The 18,516-nt window shown below is 38.4% G+C and overlaps 1 long non-coding RNA gene across 1 annotated transcript in view; it reads left to right on the forward strand.

The window, feature by feature from the left end:
- The window catches only part of LOC107835553 (uncharacterized), a 79,414-nt gene extending 62,400 nt beyond the window's left edge, over positions 1–17,014 (forward strand). The window contains exons 3-4 of the long non-coding RNA XR_001661345.1: positions 15,175–15,230; positions 16,898–17,014. This is a non-coding gene — a long non-coding RNA (uncharacterized LOC107835553). The remainder of the gene's footprint in view (positions 1–15,174; positions 15,231–16,897) is intronic.
- The last annotated feature ends 1,502 nt before the right edge of the window (positions 17,015–18,516 follow it).

The following is an 18,516-nucleotide window of genomic DNA, read 5'->3' on the forward strand; positions in this document are numbered from 1 at the left end:
AAATCCTTCATTCATTGCAGCGGCTAAAGCTTAAAGTAATTGCGAGGAGTGACCTGTCAAACGTTTTGGAGGCTTATCTTATTTATCACATTTCCTTCTGAGTGTACCTTTTTCCTCTAACCTTTTTTTTTGTTCATGCTCTGAAATGCATGTGCTATCTAGTGCACATCAAAATCACATGAAGGGGTTAAATATCACAAACACATTGAATGATCATCTGATAAAGATGAACTACAGATGTATGCTGCAGCAAATAATTATGTGACACATCTGTGTGACATATAAACTGACGTCTGTTTAAAATGATTACTTTGACACAAGAATGTCTTAATTTGATAAATAGCTGTTAAATCCTCTTCCCTTGTGTTCCCGGTGAGAGCATTTAAGACACGTGGAAAGTTTAGAGGGAGACTCAAGGATGAATGCATTAGGAAATTAAATGACATGATGGTGGGTTTAAGGAACTTGACCGACCTTGTCTTGTCTTTATTTTATTTAGAAACACTGGCTTATTGAAAAGTATGGAAATGTGCACTCAATATCTGATTGTGGAATTAATATATTCATCAGTGCTTTGTCGAACGTAGCTAGATAATCAGCCTGTGACTCTACTGACATGTTATAACTTTGATAGCGGCTTCAGCTGTTCTGGATTATCGGGTCTGGCGTCTTGCATCGTCCACTTGACAAAGTATTGGTTCTCTGTATTGTTTAGGCCAAATGAGTTTGCTGTCCAGATTATGGGATGTTTCTAACAAAAACGCTAATTCTTTTATCTGAAAAATGGAATTTGAACGTCTAAGCGCAAAAAAAAAGAAAAAAAAGAAAACAAAGTCCATTTTCCCTTTATCTCTGTTTCAGAAGTGACTATTTGATCAATGGATGTGTCCTGGATGTGTCTGTATGTGGTGGCACTGACTTCAGCTGCAGTCACAAAATCTCTCACAAGCTCAGCGTATCCCTGTTCCTCGTGCATCTGTTTCCGTAATTCTTTTCACTTGTCCTCTCGTGTACTTTAGCATGTTTGGAGACAGCTATCTGCAAACAGCCAGATGTTTTAGCAATGACCTTTTGTGTCTTACCCCCCTTGCAGAGAGTGTCAGTGGCGGCCTGCTGGACGACTGTCAAGTCTTCACACAACAATTTATCCTGTAATAAGAACGTACCATAACACCACTCTGTCTTATGAAATGTTATTTTCTCAGACTCAATTTTGGGTTTACATCATCTGTAAGCCACAATCATCAACGTTAACAGAAATAAACACTTGGAAAAACACCACTCTTAGTGTGATACATGTAAACGAGTTTTTCCTTTTAAACTGAACGAAGCAGTTTGTACATTCTTGAATCAATATGGTTTGTTTTGTCTGCGTTACTTCTGAACATATATTAACTGTTCTCTCTAAATACTGCTGGAGGTCTCATCTGAAATCTAACAGTTTGGCTCCCACAGCCGCTCATATTACAAACCACGCTGGCTACTGTATGGAGGCTTTAACGATCTTTAAACCATCGTTCCCCTGACGTCATGGCTTTGTGACAAGTAGCAATCCCTCTTCCCGGCAGAGCCATAGTGCACGCTAACTGAGGTGAGGTCACCACAGTAAAACAACACAAAGTTTCCTAAGGTTGTAAATGCTGGCCGCAGAGTGCTCGGAGCTCCAGGGGAAAACGTCCTGCATAATTGCCGGAATAATTTCCTTTGCCGAGGTCAAGCACGGGCCTCTTTCTTAACTGTCCACAATCCGTAATCTAAGTCCTTCATTATGCCCTGCTTTTTAAAACCAGTGTGTAAAATACCAAATTCCTTTTTTCCATCTAGTTTTTCGCATTTGAGTTTGCTCCTTTGTTTGTAATAAGTAAGTAAAGTTTATTTATAAAGCGCTTTTCAGAGACATAAAATCACAAAGCGCCGTACTATAAAAATCAACCTTGAAAACCCTACAAAACACAAAACCACCAGAAGAAACGCAACAAAATCAAGAGTCAAACCAGATCCTTGTTTGACTGCTGAATAATGCTATTCTGGTGAGATGCAGCTGTTTCTGAACAGATGCCTTTTCTCTTTAACACTTAAACTCGTTGACATAATTTCTTAAGATTTTTCCTCAAGTCCAGTTTCTATGCTGTCCATGTTGTGATGTGTAAATAAGATTTTTTGAAAGCTGGTGAAATGCAGTGAGCCTTCCTTTCTATGCTAATTGGCCATCATGAGAAGGCCTCCCATGACAAACTAGGATCAAGGTAGAGGTCAAAATAAGACCGATTTTGCAATCTTGACGATGATAAACCCCAGTAGTTGGCAAATCTTGTCTGGATTATTGTGTGTTCCCTATTTTGATATATGTATGTTATCAAAAATTTTTCCCAGTCTTATTTGTCAAAAGACTGCAACTGTTCATTTTCATTACTGTAGTAGTCTGACCGTCCTTCAGCTTTGGTGGCAACTGCTTGATCTTCATTTGGTAAATCCTCCCTCATGTTTTCATACAGGTCTAAAATAACTCCTCAAAAGACTAGAATGAGTTGATCATATAAACACCCCAAGGCAAAATCGGTCATGATCCATGGATGTTTGGGTTTTTGGTTTCATTCGTGTTTGTGTTTGATAATTTCTGAGCTGTTTAGGATTTTCCAGATTCAGTGAATCTCGTTGTTCGTTATTGTTGTTTAGATCCTGTCAGTTTAGTTTATCCCTTTGTGTTTGCCTTACTTCTTTGCTCCAAGTCCTGTTTTCCTCCCGCCCTACCTGTAAGTTTTCCATCATCAAGTCCTCCTCTTTGAACAGCTATCTGCATCTTGTTCCTCTTTTGGCCACACAACACATTGTAAAGTACATAAAACATTGTCATGTTTCCAGGAGGACAGTTATTGCAGTCACACATGTCTCTGTTTAAATTAGGTGTGATGGAGACAATGTTGAGATGAGTGGAAAAATCATAGAAAAAGAAACAGAATGTCATTAATTTGGGGCTGTGACAGACAAACAGACACCTTTGAAACTGAATTGGCTTAGCATAATTGCATGGCACAATAATTACTTTGTAGACGACCACGTTTGGTCTGATTCAGGTCTTATTCATACCTCCCAGTCTTCTCTACTTTCTGCCCGACTGCAAAACTGGTATGATGTGAATTTTGACATCTGTTCTTTCCAACCAGGATCTGCTCTGACTCTTGAAGATCCCCAGCCCAGACATTAGTGACTGCACTGACTGTGTGAATTGACAGCAACAATAATATTTCGGGTGGTAACAAACAACAAATAAAGAAAATGACAAACAGTTCTCAAGCAAAAGAAAAGAAAAAAAAAAGAAGATAATTCATTTTGAGAATTAGTGTGTCTTTCCCATTTGGATAATTGATCTCTTACGTACCACAAGGACAGAAAAAACTGCATTGATTTTCCTTCTTTTCAGTTTTGTTGTTCTTCTCTGGATTGATTGTGTAAAAACCACTACAATGCTTCAGCAAAAACGGTATAAGTGGAACACTGTTTCATCTGGCCAGAAAATGGTACAGGTGAGTGAGGATAGAAAAGGCCCAAATTGTGGTTCATGTTGAAGGAACATGAGACACTGGGAAAGAAGCTTCACGAAAAAAGCAGCTCAAAAGAGAAAAAGGTTTTAAATTAATTGCTTTTCTTATATAAGAATTTTCCAAACTAATCAACCATTAAAACATCACCTGCACAGCTTGTTTAGTACTGTGCTCTCAAGTATTTGGTACTTTGTGTGAAAGATGTTCAGAAATATGTCTGGAGATGTGCTACATCACTTTTGAGAGTGGCAGACAAAAACTGAGCATATCACCTTCTTTTTACACCTAAAATTTTCGTCATATCCTTCATGCAGCTTTAGGCATTTGGACCATAGATGCAACTTTTTTTTTCTGCTTTAAATTCTGTTGTTTTTTTTTTTTCTTTTTGTTTTTCTGTATCCCTACTTTTCCACAGCAGAACTCGTAAACTAAATTGGCATTGCTGGTGTCTGCTGCAGTATGGATCGTTTCCTTTCTTAAAATATCTTTTAATTTTTATTTGTTATTTGTGCCAGCGTCGTCTATCTTCAGCCAGGCTGAGCCACTGCAGCGTGTTGGGGACTCGCACTGTGGGTGGGAAGCAGTTGCATGCAAGGCACACTTTGAGCCGCGTGCTGTGGCTTTTGCTCCCCTTTAAACCCTTGTAGTGTCTCTTTTCACTCACCCCATTTTTCTTTTTTCCTCCCCCTTTTTCTCCCAGTTCCTGTGGTGATGGAAAATCTTACGGTGCGGTTTATTTATTCTGGTTTGGTGTTGGTTCTCACATGTCCTTGGCAGCCTGTAATACCTCCATGACAGTGCCCTGGATAGTGAGGCATTATGATCTGCACATGTGTGTCTTTAAAGTAGTTCACACTGATGCCATTGCCGCACTACTTGCTTAAGGACAGCAAACTGTTATTGTGATGGAGCAGCCAAGTCCTGTGCTGCCAGTGCATGTCTTAACCACAGCTTACTCAAGGCGGCCAGCATCCACAACCCATTCTACTTCCTTTCTGGTCTTCATTTTTATATATCCTGTTAATGCTCTCATTTATAGAAAAAGACAAACAACTTTCAACCCCAAGCATGATATCTATAGATGACATAGGTTTAATGTGAGCACACGGTGGGTAAATAAAATATCGCAAAGTGACAAACGATGCCCTGTCCTGTTTCGATCCTGTTGTTTCTACCTAATCTTGAGTTCCCGCCACTGGAAGACACTGACCTCCTCCCAACATGTGTTCATAATTATCAGGAATGCTTAGTCTTATTTTACTCACATCATATTTGTTATGCTCAAAAATATATGAGCTGTAATGTTCTGCCAGTGGCAGAAGCATTAGATCATTGCGGACTGTGTCAAAGCGATCGAGTTAACTGGCTTATTTGAACAAAGAAAACCAGCTCTCCTCTGAGAGCTGATTAAAATAATGATTCTTTTTTTTCTATGAACTACTGAATAAGTGTAGCACATGCCCTGATCCTCCGATTTCCAGTATCTCCTTCATAAATGTGCAGGAAACGATTGTCTCAGTCCCAGTTGACTCTTGCCCATTGACTCATCTGTCGAGTCTCCGATGGGGCTTGGCTTACTCCTTTTTGAATTTTGTCCCTTCAGTTCGTCCTATACTACTGTCACTTCATACTTCTTAATAAAGTATTATATCCATAAAACTGTTGCATATCAGTTCATTTGTCTTGGCAGACAAGAGTTTTGATTAATAATGGAGAAAAACATAAAAGGCTCCGATACCACACACAATTTTATTTAATTGTACACTACTATCTGAAAGTTTCATACTACGTCCTTTTTCCATTGATTGTAAATCTGATCCCTGTTTGGGTCAGCTTACTCTTAAGGAAATATATTATGACTCCTGATCAAACCGAAATAACTCAGCCAATCCTCCTGCTGACAGATATCATTAATGTGAGGCACATAACCACATTTCCTTTCAGTGCACTGTGAGGACATTGCACAGAATTTCTTCAAATTATTGGTTTTAAAAGTTGGTATTAGACATTTCACAGTCAAGTATGAATTGTCATCATAATACACCCCAGGACATGTGGCTCATTTTCTTACCCAAAGCGCTTTTGTCCAAAGAAAAAAAAAAGCAAAGCTGCAAAAAGTATAAAAAGGCAAAAGGCCCCTGATGGTGTTTTCTACATCTGAAATAAAATATTTTTTACACAAACTGTATTTTAGAACATTTTAAGGATTTCTAATATGATATTGTTGCTGTTGCTGAAACTAAAAAGCCCAAGTAACACTACTTTTAACACTATTTTCCACGAGCTCCAAAATCAACGAGACTTTATTTCGTCAGGGTACAAGTGAGTTTACTTTCTTTTCTTGAAGTTATCTGTTATCCCCTTCTTAAACCGGAGATACCACTATGATGACAGTTGCATTGCTGCACAGCAGGAATGTCAGCAGGCAAAGTTTTGCATAAGTACACTCTTTCAGTAAACCTAAATCATGACATAAAGTTTAGTAATATCAGTAATGAGCTGTGGCACAGTTAAGCCCTTTGTTCATGAAACCCAGACCCCAACGTAATGTTCAATCTACTCTGTACATGAGGATGAATATGACAATAATCCAACTGTGTGTTCCCCAAAGTGTCGATGCAAATATTGCCTTAAGACAGACCTTCTGGGTTTTATTGTTTTTGTTCAGTTTCAGTTAAAAAGCTCAGAATCTCCAAGCCCTTCTCTTCCATGGAGCTGTCCCAGAACACAAATTTCCTCCAGCAGCAGAATCGTTGAGGCCAAACTGGGTCTGGGAGCCGGGTTTATCCCGTCAGTTGCTGACCACAAAACAGCTAACATATCCAAGACTTAAACTGGCACACATTATGCAAACGTTTTACAGCAGATATTTCCAGTGGTTAAGGCATCTTGAAAGGAGAAAGCATTATAATATCTGATTACTTTTTTATTCCCCTGATGACATTTTCATCGTCTCTGAAAATTTGTTCCCAGAGCTAATCCCACTGCAACAAAAATCATCAATAGTCCAGCTAATCTATCCTGAACCAGTAGATGAAATGACCACTGCTAGTGAATCCAAATATGGTTCATTTTAAGTTCAAAGCTGAATGTATTCTGACAGCAGACCACAATTTCTGATTGACTTGTTGTTTTCATTATGAAAATGTCCACAAAGTTACAGTTATGACAGGAAACTCAAACCAACCCTTTTTACTCCATTAGAAACATATATATCTGATGTTTTTTTTTAATAAGTAGTGACATCAAATTATTATTGTTTTAAAAATGAATAACTGTTTTATCATTACTGCATAACTTCCCAACCCTATTACTCGATTTGAATCGTATCAACTTTTAATCTGTTTTACTTTAACAAGTTTAACTTTACCAACATTTCAAACTAAGACATTATTACAGAGTTGATAATCTAAGTTCATCATATTACTCTAGCAATGAGAGTGGTTACTATTACTAAAGTGGGACACACTGTTTCAAAACAAGCAAAGGTTGACAAAAAAAATAAAGTGACTTTGCTGTATAGCCTTCCTGTTATCTGTAAAGGTTTTGCTCTCTGGCTCAGCCTGAAGGAATGTCGCAGAAACTAGTTTATTACAGCTTCTTCCTCTGTCTGTATTTCAAATTTTGGGTCTGACTCAGTCAGGATCAGTATCAAAACTGAAGTGTTGTCAGCCTAATCTTGCACTGCTCAGCATTGTTGGAGGAAAGTGTAGCAATTTTGGTTGCCATCAGGACCCATGTCAACAAAAGAAAAGGAGGAGCTGTAGTTTTGCCAAGAAACCATGGTTTCAGCCTGAACTAAGCTTTATTGACGTTTTCACTCGTACCACTGCGAGTAACAGTCAAAACTTAAGATCATTGTCAATTTTTAACACACTTGCGTCATTTTATTCAAAAATGCATTTCCTCCCCTCCCTAATCTTCAACTCTTTCCTTTGTGCCTGTGGCTCGTCTCTCATTGCCATTTTGAGCCACATGCCTATAACTGTGTGCAGGAGAGAGTGCAGAGGACCTAGGGCGCGTTGACATCTAGCTACTCTGTGTGATGTACGAGATGCATGGAGAAGGAGGAGGGGAGGCAAGCCCCCCTTCCAATGTTTGGGAGACACATAAAACATATTACAGAAGGGTCATAAAAACCAGCGCATAGAGTCCAAATTTAAAACATGTCCCAGATCTCAGCTGTTGTTCACAAGAGAATTCCTCCCGTTTCCCCCAATGCGCCCCCTCTGTGCCCCCTTCTGTCCTTCAGAGCTGAAGAGTAGAACAACACAACAGAGGGGAACTGGCAGCCTGCACAATCAGAGATATCTAAAAGAGCTCAAACGGCACAGGATGGCAATAGGCAAAAGGTGCTGATTAGTTTACAATGACAAAAGCAATAGAAAAGGATCATATTTTGTGTTCAAAGGATTGGGAATATTTCAGCAGTCTGCCAGTGGTACACTTATAGCTTTCTGTGATGTCATTCTTTCTTTCTTTATTATTTTTTTTTTGTATAATTCAAACTTCCTCTGTCACTGGCTTCAAATCAAACAGCAGAGTGCACAGTGTCCTGCAGAAGAATTCATGGTACGTTTCATTAGTCTTGGAAGTTACGACCAACAACGGTTGGAAATGATGTCACCTCCAGGTTGAGAGTGTTTTGTGTTTGGAAGTCTGAAAATCTGGGGATTTCCCATTTGCTTTGGAACTAACTTGTGTTGTCATGGAAATAGCAGTATATTTCTCTCATTTTAGCAGAAATCGGACATGTTTATTAATCTGTATTTTGCAGAAGAGTGTGTTCCAAGGACTTAATGAGAAAAAAAAAATGTTTGTCAGCCACTTTTACTGTATTCTGTTATTGCGACAGTGTATATGGTACAAAACGACTAAACAATTTGACTGTCTTATCCACACACAATGGCCTCTTCGTACTGATGGCACTGACATATTCACTGGCACAGATATTTACTTTTGGGAGATTATTTAAAGACTTTGTGAAAGACAACTGGCTTTTATAGATGATCCTTTGTGTTTTGCTTTTTGTACAAATTGTTTTGAGAAATGCACTTAGTGTTTCGCAAATATCCAAAAATAACTTGAGAAAATCACCAAAGCGACTGAGAGAGAGACTCTAAAATACATTGATGTTTAGACTTTCAAACATGTAAATGAGTACACAAAAGAGGGTTAAACATACATTGTTTTGGAGAAGTACAATTTTCAAATTGTTTGAAACTTTTGTGATGCAAAAATGTTAGAAAGCACTTCATAAAACAAACACCTAACTATATACTTAGAATTTGGATGCAAAGGCATATGCTATAAGAAGTCCGCTTTTACTTCCTTTTTTTTGTGGTTTATGTATGCATGTTGTTAATTCATTTTGAAGAAAAACCATGTGTTAATAGAAGGCTGTTTTAGTGCTACCCCACATTACCATTAATGATGTATAATCATGTTGAGAACATACAAAACCTATATTTTCATAGGCTAAACATTCAGCACCTAATGTGTCGCACATTTTAAATCCCTTCTTGATCACCAAAACCCCACATTCAGCCTCGCTCTGTCCTATGAAAGAGCCACATACACTCAGAGCTCAGCAGTGCAGGGAGCTTCAAGTAGCAGTTCAAATATACAGTGGTATTCTCAAACAAGTGAAGGCTGCCAACTGCAACAGTCCTATTTATTTGTGTATTTATCTGGATTTCCTGTATACCCGTCGAGATGCTTGACGTTGCGGGCTCTGCCATCTAAAGCGCATTTCACAAGTTCTGGCCAGTCCTGCCCAGACTTTGCCATGTTGCATTAAGGCTGGGTTATTTTTCCAGGGGGGCTCATAATGACCTCGCTGTCCTCTTACCTGAGATGGCTCTGTTCTTCCAGCTGCCTCTAAAAGCTGCCACCAGTCAAGACCGTTGACTCCGTACTCAGGCATGGTTTTACTTTGTGTTTATATGTGTAGCAAGTTTGCATAATCCAAGCAGTAGCGTAGTGCAGATTTTGAATATTTATGGTATTCTTTTTCAGGCTCTGTGAGGAATACTCTGAAGATCAGAAGCTTACATCGACTGATCATTATAAATGTGGTTTATAATGATGCTTCTGAACTCTTCTTGTTGCAATGAGAATAACTAGCATACAACTTTACTGCAGCTTCTCTCTAATTCACACAGGTTCAAAATTGTACATGCATGCTCATATGCATGCACCCACCTCCTATAAAATTTGGGCAAAATATTCTGGCTGGACATTTGATCACTCTCCTTGTCAGAAATGGCTGAACTCATTTAAATTTGCTTCTGGCACAATCACTTATTTTTTGGACAATGTCCTGTTTGAAAACCCAAGTGTGTCAGAGTTTTAACCAATTGGATTTGTCACACAGAAATGTATCTGTAAAACTGGCGTATGATTGGAGTGCCGGGCAATACAGAAGCTCCCAACAACCAGGACTGAAAGTTGCAGCAACCCACATAGACTAGTAAACTTCCTTCTCGAGAAAGGCTTAATGGTCCGATGAGACAAATATTCAGCTGTTTCTTCATACTGGAAGCAAACAAATCGTCAGGAGTCCCGCTTAGGTCCTCGGCCTTAAGAACATTGAATTAAATGTTAAGCATGGTACTGTGGGTATGTTTTGCTGCCACAAGTACTACCACACAAAGTAGATTGAATCATGAAGATAAATTTACCTACATGCAAGTTTACCTAATCTTCACTGGCAGACGGTTGAAACCGTTTTTTTGTTTTTTTGTCTGTTTTCGTAGCATTAAATCCAGGCAAAGTTTTTTATATCGGTTGTTTCACAGATATAATTTGGCACCAAAAAAAAAACAAAAACAAAACAAAAAAAAAACACACAATGGTTGATTTGTTGCTGTAACGTTTTCTGGTTTTTAGCTGTCTTTGAAGAAAGAATTTCTGTGGAATTTGTTTGGACATGTAAAACACCCCTTAACATTTTATATACCCCTTAAATTTTATTTGTACAGTGGTGCATTTTATTTACTAATAAAAGGGTCGTTCTATCAATCCACCAGATCTTCTGCAGTATTCTCGTTATTTCGATGTAAATGCAAAGTATGTTTTCTGGGATTCATTAGTCTTAAATTGCTCCTAAGTGAAAATATGTCACAACAGTCGAGCTTCCAACTTTTCTATCACCCAGCTTAATAACAATGGCTCTTCTCCATGCAGTAAACCATTTCAGTGAGCCAACATACAACCCCCCTGTTTTCTAAGTTAATTGGAATGCAGCACTTACTCACATTATTGGTCTCATCTGAGCTTTTACTGCAAAAAATGTTCTATAAGGCACTCTCAGGAAAATCCCAAATTCAACAGACCTGCAAGTCTAATGTCAAAAAACTTTTCACAAGATTTTATTTGTTAGTAGTTTAACTTGCTTTTTACTAAGTATTTTACATGGGCATTTTCTGCTGTTTTATATTAGAGACCTTGAGAGCCATTTTAAATAGCTGTGTGTGTATGCGTGTGTTTGCACTGAGATTTTTTCGCATGCCTTTAGAAAAGTGAAGCTGTGCAGGTTTGTTGATTTTAATGTGACATTGACATTTACAGTAGATTTATTCTGATACTTAAAAGTTGAAGGCTAGTGTAAGGATTTATTCTCCTATTCTTGTGTGCGTGCATGTGTGTGTGCACAAAAGCCTTCACACATTTATAGGGAGGAAATGGAAATGTTTCTCTAATTACTTGCAGAAGGTTCAAAGTGATATAGAATTCTGAAGCACTTTGTTTTTTGCATGCCAAGTAAATCTATTTAAATTGAAAATATTATTACCACCAGTTAATCTCAGGGAAATAAAACTAACCATTTGTTGTTTTTACTATTTGCAATACAGATGGTAGGTTTCTTTTACTTACAGTAACAGATTCTGGTGTTGCTATTTTAAGTGTGAACCTATGTGTCTTTCTGGACTATATTTTTATTAAGTCAGTGATGTCCAAAGTCAATCCTCAAGAGCCAGTGTCTTGTATGTCCTAGTTCTTCCCTAGTTTAACAAGATGAGGAGGAGGAGATGGAGGAGGATGAAGAAGAAAAAGAAGCCAAGGAAAAGGACAATTTGCCGATTTTCCATTTCCTTTCCCTGGCCTTTTTCTTCTTCTCCTTCTTCTTCTTCCTCCTGCTCTTCTTCTTGTTCATCTACTTATTGGGCCAAGTCCTGCACTGTCTGTCTCCAAATTTGAGCAGAAAGTCTGGCCAATCAGATCAATCAAAACATTTACCTCCCCCAACTGACACCCTTCAAGCACAAAGAGCAACCAGAATTTTCTGGCAAAAGGCTTAAAGACGGGATCCATACCTAGCTGACACTTTTTTTTTTTAACCTGCTCCCCTTATCTACTCCATTTTGGTGTAACCTCCAGGTTCTGTTTTTGGGACTCTGCTGTTTTTTTTTTATTTAATGTTATTCCTCTTGGGGAAATATCCTGTCACTGCTGCACAGATGATATTTTGTTGCACACCTTGTTTCACACAAATGAAAAATCTCCACAGTTTGTTAAAGTACTTAAATTCTGTTAAGTGCAGGATGACAAAATGTTTTCTTTAATTAAATGAGAAATGAGGGTAAAACTAAAAGCTTACTTATTTGCTTACATACTTAACTACAGAGCTGTTTCTCTCTTTTTCTCATTTTATCGCCAGCGTAATGTCAGCATAACAGAATCTTTGTGAGGTCATGTATTGATTTGTGCTGATTGAAAACCAAGCTGCAATTGCCACCTCTTGTTTTTTCAATGTCACTTTGATGTAGCTAACTGAACAGTTTTGTTTCAAGCCAGAAAGCAACCAATAATGAAAGATAGTATAACTGCTGTTGGCTGCAAGCTCTCATGCATGTCACTCCCTGGTTACAGGATCATTAATGCCTGCATCGATCTCCATTAGAGAGCTGGAACAAAAATAAGTACAAAAACTTGACAAAAACGCATGCACATTCACAACATTTAAAAAAAGAGACAACTTTTGTGATATTTACCACATTGTTTTAGAGGGTTAAGATGACAGCATACTGTAATTACACATATTTTATGGATTAGGCAGTCATGGCTGGATGTGCACCGTTTCAATCCTTCCAATTCAGCATCCATGACTAGCGAACATTTAAGTCTCTCTCTCTGCTCTCAATTAATGCCTGGTCACAGCTTGGTTTATTTATTTTCTCTGGGTGGTACCTTCTTGCCGTGATTTGTGTTTTTACACAGCCTCTGTGGGAGCACTGGGAAGCTGTAAAAACACTGCCATTGCATCACTGCAGTGCTTCTTTTTATTAACACTCAATTTGAACTTGACCCTTTTTGGTACACTTTGTTCTTATGTGTACTAAATTGTGAAATTAGTTACCTATCTGTTTTATTTAGTATATAATATTAGACTGACATTGATGCCAGAACCTCGCTCTATAATTTTCTCGGTTCTTATTTTTTAGTTGCTTTTCAATGCACACAAAAAAAATCCTAATTATGTTCAAAGATGCTCTGCATTGAAATTAACAGTGCATGAGATATCATGTGAAAATTTGCAGATGTGAAAAGAAAGACGTCAAAAAAGACTTTAAGAGGTAATTGCAGCAGCATTTACATTTTGCGCAAATACACATCACACATTTATACAGATTTGTATTTAAAAAATAGAGATGGAGCTGATTCAGTCGAGTGCATAGACTGACTTTTGAAACAATTTAGAGCAGAACTTGAACGTGTTCATGATATCTAAGCGATTATTTTAGTAATCGGGTACTCTTGCGATTATTCTGATTGAGTAATTGAATAAAAAGTGTCATAAAATATTGGTAAATATTGCCATTACTGCAGTTTTAATATCGCATATGTGTACATCCCTAACAATTACTTTTCTGTAGGTTAGTAAATTTATTTTCCGATTCGTCGGTAAATCTACACTTTTGCTAAGCATCAGCTAGAGCACAGCAGCCCACTGTGTTATTCTCTGCTCCACTTGTCTATAACTACATCTACCATGCACCTTGCTGCCGTTCGCTCCAATCCAGCCACTAGGCAGCAGCTCTGGGAGGAGAAAGGCTGTTGTATTCTGTACAAGGATGCCTGTAGGTCACTCAAAAATGATAAAAATCTGGATATTACCATCCGTTAACTGAACTTGAAAATTCACTATGCTTATACTGATAGCACTTCATAGGCGGAGGCGAGAACATTGCGCAACACAAATAATCACCCTGCCGGAAAAGGGTGTATTAAATAGTAAAACATAACATAACAAAGCTTCAAGGCAGATAATTTGCCTTGAGGAATTTGAATAATCGAGGTCCTCAAATGATTCAAGGAATCGTTAGAGCCCTAATGACTTGACAAAGAAGTTTTTTTAAAGGAATCAGCAATTTCATACATACAAAAAGGCATAAGAACGTCATGCATAATTTGAATGTCATTGCTGGATTATTTTACTAGAGATTAATAATATTTAGACTGCTGGATGCTGCAAAAGGTCATATTCCCTTCACTACGCAGCGTGTAAGCTGTAGGGGTAGGGATATTGACATTTCCAAAAAGACTTGCAGATGAAACTGCAACAAAAGCTGGTTCACCAAGGTTTGACTCAGGGGAATTCTACACAAATGCACAGATTTATGTTTCAAAACAACTTAAGCAAATTGTTATTTTTGTCCCACTTCACAGTTATGCACTACTTTGTGTTCTATCATGTAATTCACAACACAAGTGTATGGTTAGACTAGGGAATGTGGCAAAACATTGTAACTTATAACACACATCACATACATGGATCTGGAATTGTTTTAAAATTGCTTATAGTAGTTTGGACATGGCCTTTGTCAGTGGGGAGAAACAAAAACAGGCAAAAAGCAGCTGTGTATGGATATGAATCCATCCAATTCAGTGTTTATGCACACATTAGGACTGAACATCTATTGCAAGAGCTTTTCTCCTGCTTTTTGGACCTGTTCCCTCCTCATTTCATTGTATCCTTCGACTCAGCCTTGCCCAGCTCATTAGAGCCTAATTCTCTTCACGTGTGGACAGGCAGAACAGTAGTTTGTTTGTGTTGCAGAATAATCCTTAATCAATCCAAACCAAACTACAGTGTCTCATTATCTCCTGGAGCGTGCCAGCTTTGTACAGACGGAAACATGCCTGTCTGGTTTAAACAGGGTCCCATAAAAAGGGCACAGAAGAAGCTTGAACAGACCATTCTAATGTATATGCACAGACAGACAAACAAGCTCATAAATGGTGATAGGGCTGACTGAACCTGATGCATGGAGTGACTTTTGAAAGAACGCAGAAGAGAACTTGGACATGTGTTCATAATGTTAAGGCAAATAAATGTTTTTTAAAAGGAAAAAAACAAAACGACTTCAGTCGAACAAAAGACACGTAAGAACTTCATGCATCATTTGAATATAATTGTTGGATATTTTGCCAGAGATTAATAATAGACAGAATGCTGGATGCTGCAAAGCATCATATTTTTTTCATTAGGCAGAAAGCAGGCTGCAATACGGTGTGAGGATATTAGATACACTAAAAGTTGGGTCTGTGTGGGCCCTACAGTAGGCACCACATGTTACTCAGGACTTTCCCAACTGCATTTCCTCATTATCGGATCTCTCCTTTCCAGGTCTTTCAGCGCTCCTTGGCACTGATTCCACAGAGAGAACTCCTGCACACCAAAACGTAAGTCCGTGTGATGTGGTCACACTTAAAGACATTTCTGTCTTTTTCTTCCTTGTGTCTGTTCTCGTCATGCATTTATATGGAGTTCTGATTCCACTTCACACACACAAACATATTCTGTTGAAAAGCTTGAGTGACACGCTTCAAAGCTCTGATTTCCTACCGCCCCCTGGGAGGAGCTGTCCATTACAGTGACAGGCCTGACTTTTTAAAAATATTATTTCATATCAGGCCAGAGAGGTTAGAAAGAGACAGATGCTGTCAGTGAGTGATGGATGAGCTTCTTTTAAAAGGCCATCAGGGAAATAATAGGAGGCCCAGTGAGCCATGAAAGCACAAAGCTAAGCTAGGACAGTCTTCACTGTCTTCCCCTTCCCTGCTCACATCTTGGTAACTGTCAGCTTGAAAAATGTCGCCAATTAGAAAGTCTGATAATGAAAAGGTAGTTTGATGTGACGGATTGTGAAACAACTCTGGTGGTCGTGATTATCAGAGAGGCAGCAACAAAAAAAGCAAAAGTTAAACAATAAAAGATGCGTGAAAAGGCTGCAGCTCTGTTACAGAAAATTTATTTTTCACTTTTTATTTTGATTCCAATTTAATTAAAGTTTTAATTAAAGGTATTCACAGAAGTTAACACAATATATTTGCCAATAAACCTAGAGAAACGTCACTAAAATTGATTTAGACTTTCAGAAAGAAACACAATTTGACGGCAACAATCAAACAGACTCAGACTCAGATGGCGTTACAAAATCACAAAATGGAATAATGAGTTTTGGTCTCAAGAAAATCCTGACAGAAAATGTTTAGACGTCAGTTGTGACATTAAGCCCAACGATCAATGATCTAAAGCACGCCACTACTCAAAAAATGAATTAAATTAATTCTTTTGGAGTGGCCAAGTCAAAGTCTGTACTCAAATCTGATTGAGATGCTTTGGGGTCACATAAGTTCATGTTTAAAAACCCTTCAAAAAAAAAACCAAAAAAAAAAAAAGGAGTTATTGCAGCTGCTTGATGGGAGTTGTTACAGCCAAGGGTTACACAACCATTTATTAGGTTTAGCGGGCAACTACTTTTTCACATAAATAACTTATTTGGTGTGAATAGCTTCTTCCACTCTATGAATGAAAACACCATTTGACAACTGAATCTTGTAATTTATTTCAATTTTTTTAAAGGGTTTCCTGAATTTTGTATTTTCTGAAATGAACATTTATTTGACATCATATATTGAGTCTGAAACAAAAGAAAAAAATTGAAGAAATCTACAAAGATGCACATAGTTTGTCCCAGCCCTGCCGGTGTGTTTTACACGAGGAAACAAAGCACTCATGTTTCTTTTACCAATATATGAGGCAGTTTGCTATTCTTTCATGTGATTGTCAAAAAAACACGAACAAGTCTAATTAAACAAAGTTCATCATGTTCGAGTCACAGATGTAAATGTAGATTTCTTCTCTTTTCAACTTATTAAAATATATTGTCGGATGTTTAAACAGGAAAGTCATACAGAAACAATTTCTTCACGGCGGCACTATCACACCCTTATTTCTCTAAAAGTTGAGCAGAATTGAGGCCATGGAGACAAATAGGCAGCATTTACTAGCCCCCAATTCTCTTTTTAATTAAAACATTTTGACTTAATGTTTCGTCTGACGCCAGACTTGGGACCAGTACCGGAGAATGAGTCAGAGCTGAAGAAAAAGAGCCCAAAGAAGAGAAAGATGGACGGAGACAGAGATTGAGGACTTCTTAGTCAAAACAAACTGTGCAGACAGACAAACCATAGACAAATTATCTAGTTTGTCTTTATAGTTCCATATAGCTCATGGTTTAAGGCTGCTCTTATAATGATTTATTTTCACACATAAAAAGGCTGGAGCTTAGATTTGTGCATGAGTCCTGTTGGGGTTGATAGTTGACAAATGCAATTAATTTTAAACCACTCATACATCCACGCTTTCTCTGCTCTTGTTTTAATGCCCACAATCAAAAGTCCTGGCCACAGTTTGACTAACTTAATCTCAATAAATGCCTCACCAATTCTGCAGACGGCTAAAAAGCAGTAAACACGAACTGTCCCCGTTTTGAATTTGACAACGCTATTCGAGAAGTAAACCAAAGTGGGTCCAGGAAAACCTATGCTATTAAAACGGTGACATCAGTGTGGTAAAATCATAACACACTGGCTTTTAAAGCATTTAGCTGACCCTGTGAGAGTTTTCCACGGGGGTATTTAACTGAGAGAAACAGCAGAGCTCTGGTGTCTGCAAACTCATGGAGAACAGCAACAATACCGAGGTTCAACAGCCCTACCTGTCTAATTAAATTTATTTTTAAAGTGTTCACAGTCCAAACTTTACAGAAACTTTTGTTAATGCAATAGAAAGCACTATGGTAATATTTTAGAAATACCACAATATGCTAATCCGTGTGTGCGTGTTTGTGTGTGGGAAGAGGATATGACTTAGCACATGCTGTTTTGCCAAGGATGTGTCTTGGACTGTGTTGAGGGTTGGGACTGTGTCTGTTTGTGGGCGCGGGATTGTTTTTTACCATCTTTGATCTAATTGCTGGGAAGAGTTGATTTAGTGTGCCTATAAGTCAAGCTTTTCTCACTTGGCTGAGGACTTCCAATGCTCCGATATCAAAATCTCCCTGCCTCAGACCCAGAGCTACCTTGTAAATCCATTAAGACGTAAATTATCAGAAGAAAGGTTCAGTTTGGTGCTGCGGCTTTTTAAGGGGTAATCAGCAGAAAGGATAACACTGTTTATATGTTCTCTGGTAGCAGAGGAGAATGTTCATGTGTGCTGGGGTAAAGGAAGGGAAACGGGGGGAAGCTGTGGTGTCTAGTTCTTCGCCAGCCGCCTTGACCACTGGCATGTCTGTCTCTGTTGCTCTACCCCAAACAGCCATGTTAGTTTGTTCATCTCTTAAAATGTACAATCTCTTCTGACTCTCTGCGAGGTATGAATCGGAACATCGGGGCGCCTCATGTGGGGAGGTGGATGATTCAAGTGGCTGTCGGTATTCTTTTTCCATCAACATCTTTTTACCCACAGCTGATTGCTACCACATTGATGATGGTTAGTCAGGGGGGACTGCTGTATATTTTAGAGCCGCTGTGCCAGACCGGCTTCATTCTTTGTGGCATGAAGAGTCGGGTATCAGCCTCTGGCCTGTTGCCACCCTAGCATCACTGTCACATCCCACATCCCCAATTCTGTCCCTGATCCACATCTCTACTAAAGCCCTGGCTGTGGCTTCAGTAGTTTTAT

This window comes from Poecilia formosa, unplaced genomic scaffold (genome assembly GCF_000485575.1).
Source record: "Poecilia formosa unplaced genomic scaffold, Poecilia_formosa-5.1.2 Scaffold13, whole genome shotgun sequence".
Lineage (NCBI taxonomy): Eukaryota > Metazoa > Chordata > Actinopteri > Cyprinodontiformes > Poeciliidae > Poecilia > Poecilia formosa.